Raw genomic sequence first — 5,622 nt, forward strand, 5'->3', positions numbered from 1 at the left:
CTATATTATCACAACTAATGACAAATGTAGAACAAAATTATAATCTTTAAGGAACTAATCTGGTCATAATATTTTTGTAATTTTTTCATTGGTACATTGTGGCCATACATCTTAATGGGGTAGAAGATGATAGAGGCATACATGCACACATCACTCACTTAGCCCATCCCCAGTTCCCACCTCATTCCTTACCCCTTCCCTCCTTCTCATGTTTGGCCTAGTGATTGACTGTGATATGTCTGTGAATGTCTATCATGTATATTAGGGAATTTCCCTTTTCCCTCCTTTCAACACCCCAGTTAGGTGGCCTTATTTGCTCATTGATAGTTCCTCCTTCTTCATCTGGAGTTCCTCCTTTTCCTTTCTAGCTGCACCTATTAGAGAGATGAGCCAATATTTTGCTTTTCGTGACTGACCAATCTCAATCAGCATAGTGTTCTTCACTTCCATCCATTTACCTGTAAATTACATAATTTTGTTCTTTATGGCTAAGAAAAAGTCCATTGTGTACATATCCCACAGTTTTGTAATCCATTGTCTGTTGATTGACATCTTAAGTAGTTCCATAGTTCAGCAATTGTGGATTATGCTGCTGTGAACATAGATATTCATGCATTAGTTTGGTAATTTGGTTTCCTTTCTTTTGGGTAGATACCCAGAAGCGATATTGTTGGATCATATGGTAGGTTCATTCCTATTCTTCTGAGGATCCTCCATAATGTTTTCCATTGTTGTTGCACTAATTTGCAATCCCACCAGCATTGTATTAGAGTTCCCACTTCTCCACATCCTTCCAGCATTTCTTGTTTGTGTTTTTAATTATTGCCATTCTAGTTGGAGTTAGGTGAAATCTCAGGGTAGTTTTAATTTGCATCTCTCTAATTGCTAATGATGTTAAACATTTTTCCACACATTTATTGGCCATCATAATATTAAGCATCATCTTTCATCTTTTTCAAAGTATGTTTAGTCCTAATACTCCCCTAAACCAATATTAAAAATTAATTTCTTTTAAAAATATTTATTTGCAGGAAAATCTATTTTTAAAATATTGGTTAAATTTTAAGAAGGAACTACAAGGTATTTTTTAATGAAATAGTTTGAAACCAGTAAATTTGTGTTTTAAGGCCCTGTTTCATTTTATTACTTATTAAATTTCAGTAATGCCTGTAAATGTATGTTCACTGTGCTTTGATATAGGAAGTAGACATGCTCAGCACATAGATTTTTAAAGAATTTCATTTCTCTAAAAACAGAAATTTCAAAAATAGATGAAGAGCCAGGTGTGGTGGCACACACTTGTAATCCCAGCATTTGAGAGGCTGAGACAGGAGGATCGTGGTTTGCGGACAGCTTTAGCTACTACTTAGTGAGGCCCTTTGCAACTCAGTGAGACCTTGTTTCAAAATAAAGAATGAAAAGTAGGGCTGGGGGTGTAGCTCAGAGGTAGAACGCCCCTGGGTTCTATTCCTGGTGTTGCAAAAATAAAAAAAATGAGATTTAGAGGAAAGTAGAATAAATGATAGAAATGAGCACAAATATGTGAAAAATAAACATTTTTATAAACTTTCACCCCTTTCATTGTCATCACAATACCCTATAGATTCTGACTTTTCTATCACTAATATAAAATATGTTGTTGGTTTTATAAAACATGTAAGTTATTTACCACTTGGCAATGTACTGAAAAAATCATCTTTCAAAAGCTGAAGTTGATATTTAGTTGGAAAACAATTTACTATAATATTCTAATAACCTCTTTAAAAAAATAAAACTCTGTTAAGTCTTTGGTTCTCCTGAATTAAGCAAATGAGTATCTCCTATTGTTTCCTAAAATACTTCTTGGACCCAGTTAAAAATAAAACAAAAACAGCAAAAATAAATCTGTAATTGAAAATGATTAACAGGTTTTTATAGCATTTTATCTTTTATTATTTTATCTTCTGCAATGGGACACTGGCAAAATCTTTTGACCTACCCAAATCATAGACCTTGGAGATAACGCGTATGTTGTTTACCTGCCCTAAACAAACTGTGAAAAAGGCCCACCTAGTCCCTCCAATTAAAATGTCAATGGCGTGCACAGGATGCTTTGGCTGGCACACAGAGTGATAAAGAAACAGAGGCTTAGTTTAATTCATTCTTCTAAATTGCCAACTGACAGGCTTTCATTGAATTCAGTCCAGGCTCAAAAGTATAATTGATGTCAGCTCAGATTCTCAGCCAATAGGCAACAAAAAACACTGAATCTGTTGCCGTTGGCTTTGTTTGGGTTTCAGGTGCAGGGCCCCTGCCATATGGTATCCTCCAGGCAGAGTTTTTGTTATGGTGTGAGTGAGTATGTGTGTGTGTGTGCCTGCACTCCTGTGTGTGTGTGTGTGAGTGTGTGTGTGTGTGTGTTCACGTATGCACACGAGCATGCACATGCTTTTTACTATTGACAACATCTTTCATTTGCAAAGCAAAGGAAAGGCAATCAACTTCTTGCCTAGATCCACTACAGACCACCAGCTGCTAGGGCTGTTGAAGTTACACAGAGTAGGAGACCAACAGGAGTCCCTGTCCAAGCTATTGCTTCACCAATGAATTCTGTATTTGCCCTTGACACCCTGTTTTCTTTCACCACAAAATGGCTGTGCATTTATAATTAATGAGCCAACACTGTATTATTAATAGAATATTCAAGACATTTTGTAACAAATCAGTATATCTTTTCCAAGTTTTGTACTCGAAGCATTTATTGAATCATCGCAGCCTATGACAATAGAACATTTGTTTATGCAAGCAAAAGATAGTTTACTGGGAAATGACAAATCATTGGGAATAAATGATACAGGAGTGAATGAATGATGGATTAATGCTTAGAAAAGAAGCTATTACAATGTCAAAGACTTGGAAATTGGAACAGAGATCTTGAGGCTCCTTGAAGAGGGCATAGGTCCAACACTGCAACACACAGGCACAGAGAAAAACTTTCTCAATAAGACCGCAAAGGCACAGAAAACTAAAAGGTGAATCAATTCGTGGGATTGCATGAAACTGAAGAGCTTCTGTACAGCAAAGGATAGTATCAAGAACCTCAACTGAGAGCCAACAGAATGGGAGAAGATTTTTGCCAACTAGTCCTGTGATAGAGGACTAATATCTAGAATATACAAAGAACACAAGAAACTCATCACTAAGAAAACAAATAACCCAATCAAAAAATGGGCAAGTGAATTAAATAGATACTTCATGAAGGAAGAAGTTCAAATGGCCAATAAATGCATGCAAATATGTTCAACATCATTAGCAATCAGAGAGATGCAAATCAAAACTACCCTGAGATTTCACCTAACTCCAACTAGAATGGCAATCATTCAAAACACAAGCAACCCCAGGCATGGTGGCACACGCTTGCAATCCCCAAGCTTGGGAGGCAGAGACAGGAGGATGGGGCTGGTTTGAGGCCAGCCATGCTGCCTTAAGAGACCCTGTTTCCAAAAATAAAAAAGTATAAAATAGGTCTGGGAGTGTAGCCCGGAGGTAGAAGGGCTTCCAGGAAAACCCCAGTACCACCAAAAAAAAAAAAAAAAAAAAAAAAAAAAAAAAAAAAAAAAAAAAAACAAGCAACAACAAATGCTGGCAAGGATGTGGAGAAGTGGGAACTGTAAAACATTGTTGGTGGGATTGCAAATTAGTGCAACCACTTTGGAAAACAATATGTAGTGTCCTCAGAAGAATGGGAATGAACTTACCATTTGATCCAGCGATACCTCTTCTGGGTATCTACCCAAAAGAAAGGAAACCAAACTAGCAAACTAATGCATGTGTATCTATGCTCATAGCTGCACAATTCACCATAGCCAAACTATGGAACCAACCAAGATGTCCATCAACAGATGAATGGATTACTGTGGGATATGTATACAATGGAATTTTACTAAGCCATAAAGAAAAACATAATTACATAATTTACAGGGAAATGGATGGAACTGGAGGACATTATGCTAAGTTAGATTAGTCAGTCACAAAAAAATAAGAAATCAGATTCTTTCACTAATATGTGAAAGCTAGGGATAAATGGGTAACAGGAGGAACTGTCGATGAAGAAAGGAGATTCTACAGATGAGCAAATAAGGTGACCAAACTGAGGGGATGGGACGGGGAAGAGAGAAATTCTCTAAAGTACATAATGTACCTTAACAAACATATCAATCACTAAGCCAAACATGAGAAGGAGAGTAGGGAAGGGAATGGGGTGGGGATCAGGTAAGGGCTAATTGGGTGATGTGTGCATGTATGTCTCCACCATCTTCTATCCCATTAAGATGTATGACTAAATGCACCAATAAAAATTTTAAAAAATTAAAATATGGATTTCCTCAACATATTCAATGTCTTTATTAGCAAATGTATAGATTTGAAATTTTTTAATCTCCTTTTTTATATGATTTTAACCCTACTCACTTATTATCAGGGACTTAACCAACATTAGACATCACACAAACCCTTATAATGACCATGGAAAACAAAATTTCTACCCTCCAAAATCAGTGTTTCCAGGCAAAAGCGTGCATGCCTATAATCTCAGTACTTGTTGGGGATTAACAAGAGGCTCAAAGGTTTGAGACCAGCTTCAGGAATTTAGTGGAACCATGTTTCATAATAAAAAAGAAAAGAAAGGGCTGGGGATGTAGCTTAGAGGTAGAATGCCCCTGCGTTCAATCCCTAGTGTCAAAAAGAATACACAATAACACACACACACACAAAAAAAACCAGATACAAAATCAGAGTTTTAACATATAACAGTGATGAGCAACCAATGAGCATATGAGATGGTGATGGATTCTGTAGATCAAATATAATCATTATACTTAAGTAACAGGGAAGTAAAACGCCAGGCGGCTAAATAAATCCCAGGAGGTTCCATACATGTGGTAGGACTTAATACAATTTTAGATAGACCAACTTGGACACCGGACATTATTCCAGTAACAACTAATAGACTGAAGAAAACTGGAGGTGAGAAGACACATTCTGGGTTGCTGATACGGCCAGGAGGAACAGAGTCAGAGAATCGTGTTAGATAATTCAACTGTCGGACTTGTAAGAATCTGATTTCTAGGAATTTATACTTGATGCAGTAGGGAAGTATTCTCAACAGAATCTGACATTATTCATCAGTCCCTGTTGGTACCTGATTAGGCCATGAAAGTCGGTCTATTAGGAAATCAACACAATTTTTAATGTAGGAAGATATTGTAAAAATCTGTTGGATAAAATGTCTCAACTAAAAGAATGTTTTACCTGAGGATTTTTTACAAGTGTCACCCTTATTTCATCTAAGAGCCAATTCTTACTAATCAAAGGATAAACTTAGTCCATGTAAGTAGATATAATGCATTTGTAGTGTGATACTTTTTTTCTGACCTGTTATCATTGTGAGTCTTAGCAGGGTATAAACAGGAGTCTAAATTCTAGAACTGCATATTCTTGTTCATACTTATAGTTTTTCTATAACTGATACTCTAACAACAACAAAATAGAATATTGTAAATACAAAAATATTGCTTTTTGTACTATAATAATTTAAAGAAATATGTTCAAAATATAAGCCAATTAATTGACTCTATTTAGTAG

Source organism: Muscardinus avellanarius, assembly GCF_963383645.1.
Source record: "Muscardinus avellanarius genome assembly, chromosome: 2".
Taxonomy (NCBI): Eukaryota; Metazoa; Chordata; class Mammalia; order Rodentia; family Gliridae; genus Muscardinus; species Muscardinus avellanarius.